Source organism: Thunnus albacares, chromosome 23 (genome assembly GCF_914725855.1).
Source record: "Thunnus albacares chromosome 23, fThuAlb1.1, whole genome shotgun sequence".
In the NCBI taxonomy this organism is placed as follows: domain Eukaryota; kingdom Metazoa; phylum Chordata; class Actinopteri; order Scombriformes; family Scombridae; genus Thunnus; species Thunnus albacares.
The window spans coordinates 2,094,466-2,106,286 of record NC_058128.1 but is presented as its reverse complement, the minus strand read 5'-3'; the positions used below and the strand labels follow the sequence as shown (position 1 = coordinate 2,106,286).

Below are 11,821 nucleotides of genomic sequence, written 5' to 3'. Positions count from 1 at the left end.
CTGAAAAACCAGGAGACGCCGCAGAGCATGGACACGACCCCTGCAGCAATTACTGTCCACCTCTTTTTCCTTTTCCACTCCGTCGGGGTACAAATGTCAAAGATTCACTCTTGTTCACTTCACAACTCCTCCAGTTTCTCCTCCTTTTCCACAGTCTGAGAGAACCGAGACTTGTTCACGTTCTACACCGGGTTCATCTGCCCCGTTTGCTGCTTCCTGTTTGTTGCTGGAGAGAGAGAGAGCACCTATTGGTTGTTGACAATGTTCACATCATTGACCTTAACTGTTTACATGAGCCAAGACTAAAAACAGCCGATAATATTAAACAGGTTTGATTTTATCAGGATATCAAAATGAGAAAAAGACAGATCGGAGTTTTTTGACCAGTTTACACCAAACGATCGAGATGACCGCAGCAACTCTGGCAAAACTCTCATGATTTTATTCCAACATTGGAAATTTGTCTGCGACAGTGAAATCGCTTGAAAAGTCACCACAGAATCAAAGTCAAACTGTCTTTATGAGATTCTGCCATTAGTTTACTGTTAAGTTTACATCCTTTTTCTCATTTGTCAGACACTTTTACCAAAGAGACTTACAAGCAAAATTAGCAAATTGCTTTTTGAAAGCAACGATCACAAGACCCCTAAACCTATTTTTATAATAACACTAATAATAATCTTCATTTATATCATTATTATGAAATGATTGGATTTAATGATAAAACAGATTTAAAAAAAAACATTTCCAGTAATGTAAAAGAGAATTTAAAAAAAAAAATAAAGACAGAAATATAAAAGACAGTTAAAAGAATAATAACTCAATAATAAATTTAAACTATGTGGGAGCCAAGTTATGTTTATGTAAGTTTAGTTCAGTAGATAAGTGGAGTCTACATTTTGTTAAACAATTCATGTAAATTGAAAGTACAAATAAGTTATTGAATAAGTAAATTAATAGTAATTTGTTAAAGCTCAGCTAATAATTATTTGATTTAATTGATGTTGATGTAAGGCACCATTAGTAGGTTACTGTCACTTTAAGAGATATCGGCCCCTTGTGTTTTGCCAGGGTGAACCTGTGGTTTCGAAGGGTTGAGGCTCTAGTAAAGACCGAGTCACATGGTTTTCTTACCGTAGTACAGTTTACTGATTAGGAGAACTTGGCTTTGAATACTCCTGTAAGAAGATACTACAAACTGGAATAAATACTTGTTTTATCATTTTTCACATCGGAGTCCTGTGGAAATTTTTCCTCCTCAAGCTAAAATGCACGAGTTAAGCCAAGGTCCTCGTTAAGCTTCAACCAGCCACAAACTATGTAAAAAAGCTGCCAAAAACTAAAATATTTCTTAGAAAAACATATTATTGTTTTTTAAACCACAGTTATGTTCCAAAGCTGGATTTTTAGTGATTTATTAATCATAATTGTGAACGTAATGTGTTGTTAAGCATTCTGAGCAATATATCTGTTACTTGATTAGATAAAAACTATCAGATAAAAGCAGAGGTAATATCAAATGTAACAGGAAAACACATTACATATCTGAGTTTTGACTGCCTTATGAAGAGGTATGTAGGCCACCTCGTACATTTAGTGTCCTGGATATCGTGTTTGAACAGCGAGGAGGGAAAGAAAAGAGCGACGCTCCAGGAGGATTCCTGCCGGCTGGTCTGACCCACAGAGAGAGGAAATCCATCCGTCAGTCAGAAATATCTTCACCCTCGTACTGTATTTCTTTCCCACATTGTTGGGTCGACAGCTCTCGGCAGGCTGTCACGCTTTGTTTTGAGAGCATTACATCTCAGTTTATGTCAGGTCTAACAATCGTGCACAGACCTGCAGACACAAGAAGCTGCTGAAACAACTCCAAGAAGCACAAATATGTAGGAAGGCAGCCAGAAATGTTCGGTGTTTATTTAGTGGTGACGGTGTAGTAGAAGAAGAAATATCACCCTTAAACACAGCTATTGTATCTACTTTATGTTTCCCAGCTCACTCTGGAAAGAGATGCTGCTGCTGATGTTTGAAACGCTCTTTAAATACTGTAAACAACACCAAATAAACATTGTTCACCTCAGAGAACCCACTCTCAGCGCTCTCATAGTGTCGTTTTCAGAGAAAAAGCTGTAAAAAGCCGCTGAACACTACCTGCAAACAGACACAGTTAGCTGTAGGCTAGCTGGTGAACATAGTGGAGCATTTAGCAGCTAAAGAGCCAGATATTTCCCTCAGGAGTTGGTGGAGAACAAAAACAGAGCTAAAAGAGAGTGAATATTGGACTCACATTCACCAGGTGGACAGAAACACGACTCCACATGAATGATAATGTTGCTCCGTAACTGCTGGATGTGGAAATAAGCAACTGTTTGCTAATAAGTTCAACATATCAACTTAAAAGCTGATGATGTGACACAAAGTAAGCTAACGTCAGTTGAAGATAACGTAAGTTTGCACTGAAGATCTGAAGATATTTTTAATTCTATATGTGCAGTAATTCGTTGGTATCAAGTCACATAATCTCCTCATGAAGATGGATATATGTTGCTAAGTTTGAGAAATGTAAAGTTGAACTGATCAGAACTATTATAAGAAACTTTGAGCTGTTTTTTTACTGTAACGTCACTTACAAACATCAGTAGTTACAGGTTGCAGTTTTTCGGTCTTGTTTCTAAAGTGTAGTTGCTTATGTGGGCTCGTCTCCTTCATGTCTAACATTAAATGTTGGTTAGTTCACGTAGCGTTAGTCTGAGTCCTTACAGCAGCCTGAGTTCACTTTCAACCCAGATCCTTTGCTGCATGTCGTCCCCCCTCTACATCCCATCCATCCTTCTCTCCACTGTACCTGTCTTATAAAGCAAAAATGCCTTATAAATAATCTTCCTTAGCAGATGTTTTTGATGTTATTTAAACATATGATAGTCTGTCACTGATATAATTACTTGATTGATTCATTTATTCATTCCTCATTTGTTGTTGGCCAGTTGGTTTTGTTCAACTTCTTTAGAGTTTAAAAAAAAATGTAAAAATGTAAAAAGTTACAGTATTTATGAAATGGCTTATGAAATGCAAAATAAAGTAAAATAAAATAAATAAGTCTTATCATTATTATTATTATTTCTCTCGTGAGATTTTCTCATTTTCTATCGGCTGCTACACGGAGACGAGAGACAAAAACAGAAAATGGAGCAAACAAAAAACACATTTTTCAACCTTTTTTTTTAAATTAATATTTTTAATGTTGCAGGTTGAGGTTTCCTTCGTCAGTGTCAACTTCAGTAAAGGTCATTCTGGTATTGTGAGTAGAAGTATCCAAACCCACACACACACACAGACTTCCTTGCCAAATTTCCTCTGGTTTTGTTTGCATCCTTGCCGAGGTGGAAACTTCTCTGCACTTTAGAGAGAAACTCTTTGACGAAAGGTGAAAGGGACAGATCTGCCCTCGGGGACGAGATCTGTTTCTTCGGCTTCCCTCATCCAAAAAAACACTGACGGAGAGCTGACACCGCAGCCTCTCTGTCTCTGTCCTGTCAGATTGTGTTGTTCTTTTCTCAACAGACGTCACCTAAACACACTTTCATGTGTCTGTGAGGGCCTGAAAAGACTGGAGACAAAGCGTGTTCTGGAGCTGGAATGAGATTCTTGCCAATCAGACAGAACATGGACCTCTTTTAACATCCAATCTGACCTCTAGATGTTTATTTTTATGGGGTTTTTTTACAAGAATTTTGTCTTGATAAGGTCAACTGACTTTTGTAAAAACCTACATGCTACAATGCTAATGTTGCTAGCAGTAGATTGATACGCTTCAGAGACTCAAACTGTGTTTTTGTAACAAACTGGTGGCTGAATCTACCATATTTCAGTTCAAGCAATGCTTTACAGTAATTGTCTGTGTCTACAAAGGTCTGCTTGGGTCAATTTTCAACAAATTTGAACATTCACTGAACACCAAAGTATTTGTTGCATCTCTCAAAATGTTTGTATTTAAATTTTTGTATATGTTTTACAGTTTATACGTTTTTTTGGATTTAGAGCACATTTCCTAAAAGGGCACATATTCTGCTTTTTCTGGTTTTCTGTTATTTATATCCTGTTATGATGTCGGATGTCAAACATGGTCAAAGTTGAAAAAACTTGAGGTGAACGTATGTAGAAATGCTGCCTGTCATGTATGCCCATAAACAGCTATCTGCTCAGTAGCCTTGGTTGCTAAGGTGGTTGCTAAGGTGTTTCCATGTGTTGTTCACTCTCATATTTCAGATGTGATTCAGCTCCAACATGTACGGATGGATTTGAGAAGCTGATATTTGGAGTAAAGAACATTACTGTTTATGCTTTTGTTTTTGTATTTGTTTTGTGTTTAAAGAGAACATATTCTGCACATCTCCAGCTCTATATTTATATTCTGGGGCTCTACTGGAATAAATTTACATGATTTCCAGTTAAAAACTCCTTATTTATCTTCTACTGGTCCTTTATGCAGCCCCTCAGTTCAGCCTCTGTCTGAAACAGGCCGTTTTAGCTCCTGTCTCTTTAAGGCCCCGCCTCCTGATGAGCCCACTCTGTTCTGATTGGTCAGCTTTCAGGAAGCTTCCTCCGACTCCGGAGGCTACGTAAACAAACTATAGTAGCAGGATTTCACTTCTTTTTCTCCTTCTTTACTCTTTGACCATGTTTAACATCCGACATCAGAACAGGATGTAAATAACAGAAATCACAAAAAGCTGAATATGTCTCCTTTAAACAAGTATTAAATGGTTTTCTATTTGGTATTAAAAAGGACTCAGAGTCTTAACTGTAACTTGGTGAACCTGTGGAGGTTTAAAAAGTATAAAGCTTTACATTTCTTTTCAGACTCCTTCTATAATTATTTGACAAAAAATATTATTTATTCACACATTCAGTTATATTTTGACTTGTCTACATTTTGTCAGTTTCAGGGCTCCATAGCTGTTCACCAGACAGTCTGGTCAAAGGTTAAATGTTTGATTATTAAACCATGAATCATCTTTCCGCATGAATACATTCCTCCTGATTCAGGCCACTGCAGCTGGCAGCAGTGTGTTATTTTTACCTGTGATGGAAGGTCTTGATGTAGGAAAGAAAAATGTTTATTGCAGGGGTTATTTTTCAGTACTTTTTGTATTAATTTCGATCTATCTGCTCTGAATGTGTCAGAAAACGTACAGAGGCTCATATGTCTAAAAGAGAAAATTGTGTTTTAGGGTAGAATCAATCAGAAATGTAACTGAAGTAGAAATATGCCTCTTAAAGATGGTATAAATAATCAAAAGCATCCAGGATATTTAATCACCATGGTAACGGTCAATCCACCGCCTCATTAGCATTCAGACGGTCACACCAGGAGAACAAATCTGACCTGGGAAAAGAGCCAAAACACGCAGCAGCAGCAGCAGCAGACTGATGGCAAGACAATATTGCAGTTAATCTGAGGATAATCCTGAGGAAGAGGCAGGCGGAGAGGAAGGAGCTGTGCTGAGATGTTGGTAGGTCGTGGTGGTGGTGGTGGTGGTGGTGAGGTTTCGGTTCGGTCAGATGTCGGGCTTTTAAGATGCTGAATTGTTGGTGGAGGGGGAGGCTGTGGAGGAAAGATAAGCGGCGATGGCTGCCCGTCCGTCCTTTTCCTCGACAAGAGGCTGCTGACTTCCATTTATCAAGGACACGGATGGCTTGAGAGCGTGACGCATGTTGAACACATAACAAGCAGCAAACACAGTGAACAGCAGAAGAAAAGAACACATTGATGCATAAATTAGTTCCATTGTCTCGGTTTTCCTTTCCATCTATTTCATGCACATATACACATTTAATAACCTTCCAATCAGTGCATTAATGACTGTATCCTTCAAGGGTTTTTTGCACTATCACTTGCATATTACATTGATTTTGCACATATGCGTAGCCTCCACCTGCTCACAGGAAAATACAAACAAATATAAAAGAAAATTAATCAATTGGATACAGTAAGTTATGAAATCTGAATCTGAGAGTGAGTTTGAAACACTCATCACACCTTTTACAGCCAACGTAGAGATGAAACTAAAGGTCTTTGGACACCAAGTCCGTTTTTTTCGTGTGCGTTTTTTGAATCCGTCATCTGATGCGTTTTATTACTATATTCGTTGCAAAAATTCGCAATACAAGGCAAAATAGAGTCGTCAAGCAGTGAGGATGATTTTGTGGTATCAGTGTTTCCAGGCTGTGTTGTTTGCATGTACGGTGGCTCTGAGTGGTCAAACAACTCTGTAAAGGCTTTTGACGGATGAAAAAAAAACTCAAACCTGCTCCGAACGATGGACGAAACTTTCGGAGTCGGTGTGTAAACGTGATCAACACAACGTGACGTCGTATTTATTTGTGACAATTTTGGACGTAAAAAACAGACTTGATGTGCAAAGAACTTAAGGCTCAAGCTAACGACGTCTCTACGCTGCTCTGATGACGATGGAACATGTGACGTTAAGTGACTTTAGTCCATGTGGAGGAACCTGCTGTGAGGAGCTCTGCATCAGATGTTTTAATATTTGTTTGTATATTGTTTCTGTGTGCAGGTCGGAGGCTGAAACCGCTTTTCACTGTTTAATCATGTGACAATAAAACTGAAGCTTGATTTCTCTGAGGGGGAATAAAGGCTGAACAAACAGACTTTTTATTATTTAAAGTATTTTATTTTATTCTTACAATGTGATTATTTTTTGTGATCGTGTTATGTGATGTTTTATTCTTACTGTACCTGATCTTTTACTTGAATCATTTTTTGCACTTCCTGTAGCACCTATAATGACACATTATTATTGTTATTATTAGTATTAGTATTAATATTAGTATTGTTATTCCTCAGAGTCAAATGAGAAGACAAACATCAGTTTTTATCACTTTGACATAAGTGTAAATCAATAAATATTATGCATAGCGATACAGTATGTAATATAAATTATATTTTTAGGGTTTTTTGCATATATTTAAATAAATGAACATGTGTTTATAGATTTGAGCTGCCTGGTTTGCCTTGCAGATAGTAAAATATGTTTCAAATATATGTTTTTAGTTTTCCAATCTCAAAAAAACATAATTACTTAAGACATAAGACTGTTTATGTTGGACTAAATCTGCAAAAAAAAACTCCAACAAGAACCAGAATCAAGATATTGTCGGTCTGCTACTCGCTGATGTTCTTATCGGAAGGATTTTCCAAAAATGTTGAACTGTTCCTTTAAACATGTTGGAGCCAATCGTGTGTACGAAAGGCCGTTTTAAATGGAAAAGCCATTGACTGTATGACATGATTTCTTCATACAGTGAAGACGGGAAGAGATTCAAACCATAAAAGCGTTCGAGATTGAGTGAAACATGAGTGAAGAGAGAATCAATCAGCCCGGCAGGCAGCTAATGTCACCACAGACATTTAACCAAACCTCCATCTACATTCACATTCACCAGCATGTCACCACACACACACACACACACACACACACACACACACACACACACTGATTCATCACCACCTTCCCTGCGGGTACCAGAGGCTGGAAAAAAAAGGAAACCACTACTGTTGTTTTTATTGAGATAATGGCCCTCGTCTATTTAAAGGTGTCGTTATGATTTATGGAAAACATTCTCCCAGCAGGCCTCTGGATTACCATCGCTCTCTCTCTACAAGAGGAATGACCATATGCAAGCTGCAGATAAAAGCAAATACTGTACATACTTCTGTTGTTCTCTGGGCTTTTTTTTTAAACACTCATTTCCTTTTCTAGCCGCCTGCTTTACCTGTGTTTGTAGAAAATCAGCTTATACTGTATCAAGATAACCTCTATGAGTTATTATGGAGCTCCTGTGATGTATTAGTTTGTTTTATTATTCTGTCCTCTTTGTTGCTTTTCCATAACTAGCCAGGGAAGGATTATTTTCATTATCAATTAATCTGCCAACTATTTTCTCAATTAACAGATGAATCATTCGGGCTACAGAATGGCTGTAAATAGTAAAAACACCAATCAGAAGCCTCCAGAGCCCTGTTGTGCCCAGAACTTTCCTGAGAATCATCATATTTTTCAGTTTTCTTCAGTTCATTTTTCTGTACATCCACGGATACATGCATCCACACTGCAAACAGGAAGTGCTAATAGCTAATTCGGTATCCTTTGTGGGCTTTCTGGGTCAAAATTAAAGTCCAGTTCAGATTGATGATTTGCAACGACGCTGGATGAAACTCTGATCGTAAATGTTCTAAAACTGGGCCGTTCACGTCAAAGCAACGCACACAGACACAGATGACGCACCAGCATACTCCACTACTTCTGTATCAGTACGTTGTATTAGTGGATTAGCAGATTTCTGTTTGTTTTGATAGCCTACAAGCTACGTTACTGTCTATGAACAGATTGAATGTTACCACCGTTTGACTGGTGAACAGTGTTTAGTTTGTTAATGTTAGCTAACTTAACTCACAACGTTAGCTTAACGTGCATGAAAAAGAACAAGACCAGACACGATCGAGCAAAGGGTGTTTTGGTTTATTTTATTGGAGTACGTTTTTTGCAATCGTAAAGTGAACGTTGTGAATGCAAACAGTTGGATGAGCTGGTCACACGGATGTATAAAGAGAACTGGATACAGCGTTGGAGGCGGGGCCCCGTTCACCCCTATGAAAGCATAGACTATGTAAATATGGACGTAGTTACCGTGATGTCACCCGGCCGTCGCCATCTTGGCAGTGCGTAATGCTGCCTAACTCCCAGCCAATCAAAAACGGGTAAAGGGGCGGGGCCGAATGGCTGGAACAAGCCACCTAGCGGCTGGCGGACCTGTCACTCAAAGCAGCCATGTCCTTCATTATGCAGAACTTTACGGCTTAATAAAATTTAAACAGGTGAGTTATAAAAAAATTCATCCCCCGTACAGTTGTCATGAAAGAGGAAATTAGTTTTAGAGACCAGCCAAACCCCCTGGAACAGGCTCCCTCTACTCTGTCCAGAAGTGCGCCATGTTTCCAACTTGCCTGACGTTCTAATACTGCACTTGGTGATTTGAGACCTCAGGCGACAGCTACAGACGCTCTACAACTAACCAGTGAATCATTGATCTGAACCACAAAAGGTATTGAGTTTTTATTGTAAGTAGAAATTTTACTTAAGTCAAAATGATGTGATAATAAGTCAACATTTTGACATATATTCTCTAGTTTAATATCATACATTTGACTAAATGTTGTAAATTTGAGTCGAAATACGGACTTCTGTCATAATTTTTACTTAGTAAAATCTCATAATACCTCTCACCTTCACACATTGTCGCACTATAAAAACATCACCTATCATTTAAAAAAAGTAATAATTTGACTTTTAGTCAAAATTACGTGATAACAGTTTGATTTACGCTCTGTGATCTAATCTCATTTCACTTAAAGTTTGAAAAATTGAATTTAGACATTTTATCTCATAAAACCCTCCTCCTACATTGACTTTGACGCACTATAATTACATCACCTATTTTCCCCCTTTGGCGCTACTATGACCGCTGTCACTTAAATGTAAACAGATGTGGCTTTGGAAGCAACTGATGAAACAGCTGATTCAGTGGTTTTTGTGAGAGGACAGTCTCCATTTTTGACCTTCTAATTTAAAATTACAAGATATAGTTATAAGATAGCAAATCAATTGATTGATTGTCAAAATTAAGCGGTATGAAGTCATAATTATAAGATAAGTAAAAGTCATAACTTACTTTCTCTGATTTAACATCATACATTTAACTGAATTGTTCAGTCATAATTTGTACTTATTAATTATCTCCTTATTCTTTATTATTGTACTTTAGGCGCTGACAGGAAAACACAACAACATTTTTGTTTTTTTTACAATTACACCCTAAATCTACTCATGTCACTGCCGGCTTCCTTGGTGGTCTGGTTAACCAATCAGTGAAGACACAACACACATGATTACATCACAGACTGGAGGACTTCACATCAGATCAATGACGATCAGATTCAGAACAGCGAGTGTTGTGTTTCACATTGATCCCCTTCTCTGTGAGAGCTCTTCTTCTTCAGGACACACATTAAATATTTACATGATTAAACCTGTTTGGAGTGACATTGACTGAAGGATTCATTGACTTGACTTTACACCGTGTTCCCTGACCAACAGTTAAAGTTCCCTCTGTCATCTGAGACCTTGTTGAGCTTAACTAATCCTCCTGCTGCCCACAGAAATAAGCCTCTATCTGATGACCTCCTGCTGCCCTGCACTGTGGCTGCAGCAGCTACTTTTCTTCATTACTAACTCTGCATTTTGAGTAATAATCTGACATTGTACAAACGAAGAATTTTCCTTTTGCACATGAATATTCAGACTATATAGATATGTTTCTAAATTAGAAAATTTAACCACAAGATTTTTTTTTAAAAAAAAGCTTAATGTATTTAGACATCAAACTGACATGTAAAGTACAAGATGGACAAAGTTTTAACAGAGGAAATCAAACTTTATGATGCTCATCAGGGAAATACTTTTGACAGAATTCATAGTTTAATTTTCACAACAGAACTACACAGAAATGTGTGAAAGAAACATGTTTTTCATTTTCTTGACAATATAATTTTGGTTAAACTAACCTATTTGTTACTGTAAACATAAACATGGGAACCACTGAGTGAAAAACTAAATAAAAAAAACGCTGTTGTTTACTCTGTAATAAGCAGTAAATTGAGATTTTTGTCACTTTTGAATCGTCATCACACCGTGTCGTCTCTGAAAGGTCAAGTGTTGCACGACTGTTAGTTTTTGCTTCTATAAACTGCAACACATTGCATTGTGGGTTTGTTAGCAGTAAGTTGTGTACAAGACTCTACTTTCGTCGTTCCATTTTGGGGCATTTTATAGAGCATAAATTTAAACTCAGGATTCAGACGCTCAAATAAAATGAAGGACAGTAAATAGTAACAGTAAAAATAGTCCAAAATATAATAAATGTCGAATGATTTCAGACACAGCTGATGTGTTTTAGTGAGTTGTTAACAAGAAAAGTCCACATTGATGGTCTTGTATGTTTAGTCTCTGCTCTAAAACACTGTGAACCTGAACAAACTGCTGTTCCAACCTAATTCAGTTTAATTTAGCTCATTTAGCAAAGCAGCCAGTGTTAGTGAACATCATGAATGGCTCCTTGTTAGTGTGCAAATACAGAAAGACAGCTGTTGGTGTTACAGTAGATAAAGGGCTGCATGGTGCACAAAGATTGACTCTTTTACTGCGACTTAGATAAATAATATTTGGGTATCGTGTCGGCTTGAACCAACACTTGTACTGTAAGTAATTTTATGGCAGGACTATCAGGGTGGAGTTTGCACAAACAATCATGAGACTTGTCATGGTTGAACATGTACAATTCACCACAAACATGAACTTGAGTTTCTTCACCATCATAATTAGGTAATAATATAAACACTTGTGTTTATCCTTTGGAAAAATGAAAACTTAAAAAAGCAGGTTGAAGAGTTCAGGCGTCAGTTGAGGCTGAAGACGTCAAGTCTGAAGCAGAGAGAAACACATGAGGTTAGCAGACCTCTGTGGCTCCTCGTCTCTGCTGGAGGCTAGCAGCTACAGGCTACATTAGCCGCTACTAGCATAGCACACCTCAATCTGTACAGTCAACTGAATCAAATCCAGTTGCATTGTGGAAAATGTAGGCACCCATTTTTGACAAGGAAGAGGAATGAGAGGAATTTTTAAAAAAATGATATCACTGGTTCTCCTGTATTGATCTGGATCATTGTGTTTGTCAGGTTTGT

The 11,821-nt window shown here is 37.7% G+C and overlaps 1 long non-coding RNA gene across 1 annotated transcript; it reads left to right on the top strand.

Annotated features, from left to right (window-relative positions):
- Positions 1–9,033: 9,033 nt before the first annotated feature.
- On the top strand, positions 9,034–10,110 carry LOC122974752. The gene is made up of 2 exons (XR_006400427.1): positions 9,034–9,126; positions 9,847–10,110. It is a non-coding gene; the product is annotated as an uncharacterized LOC122974752 (long non-coding RNA).
- The last annotated feature ends 1,711 nt before the right edge of the window (positions 10,111–11,821 follow it).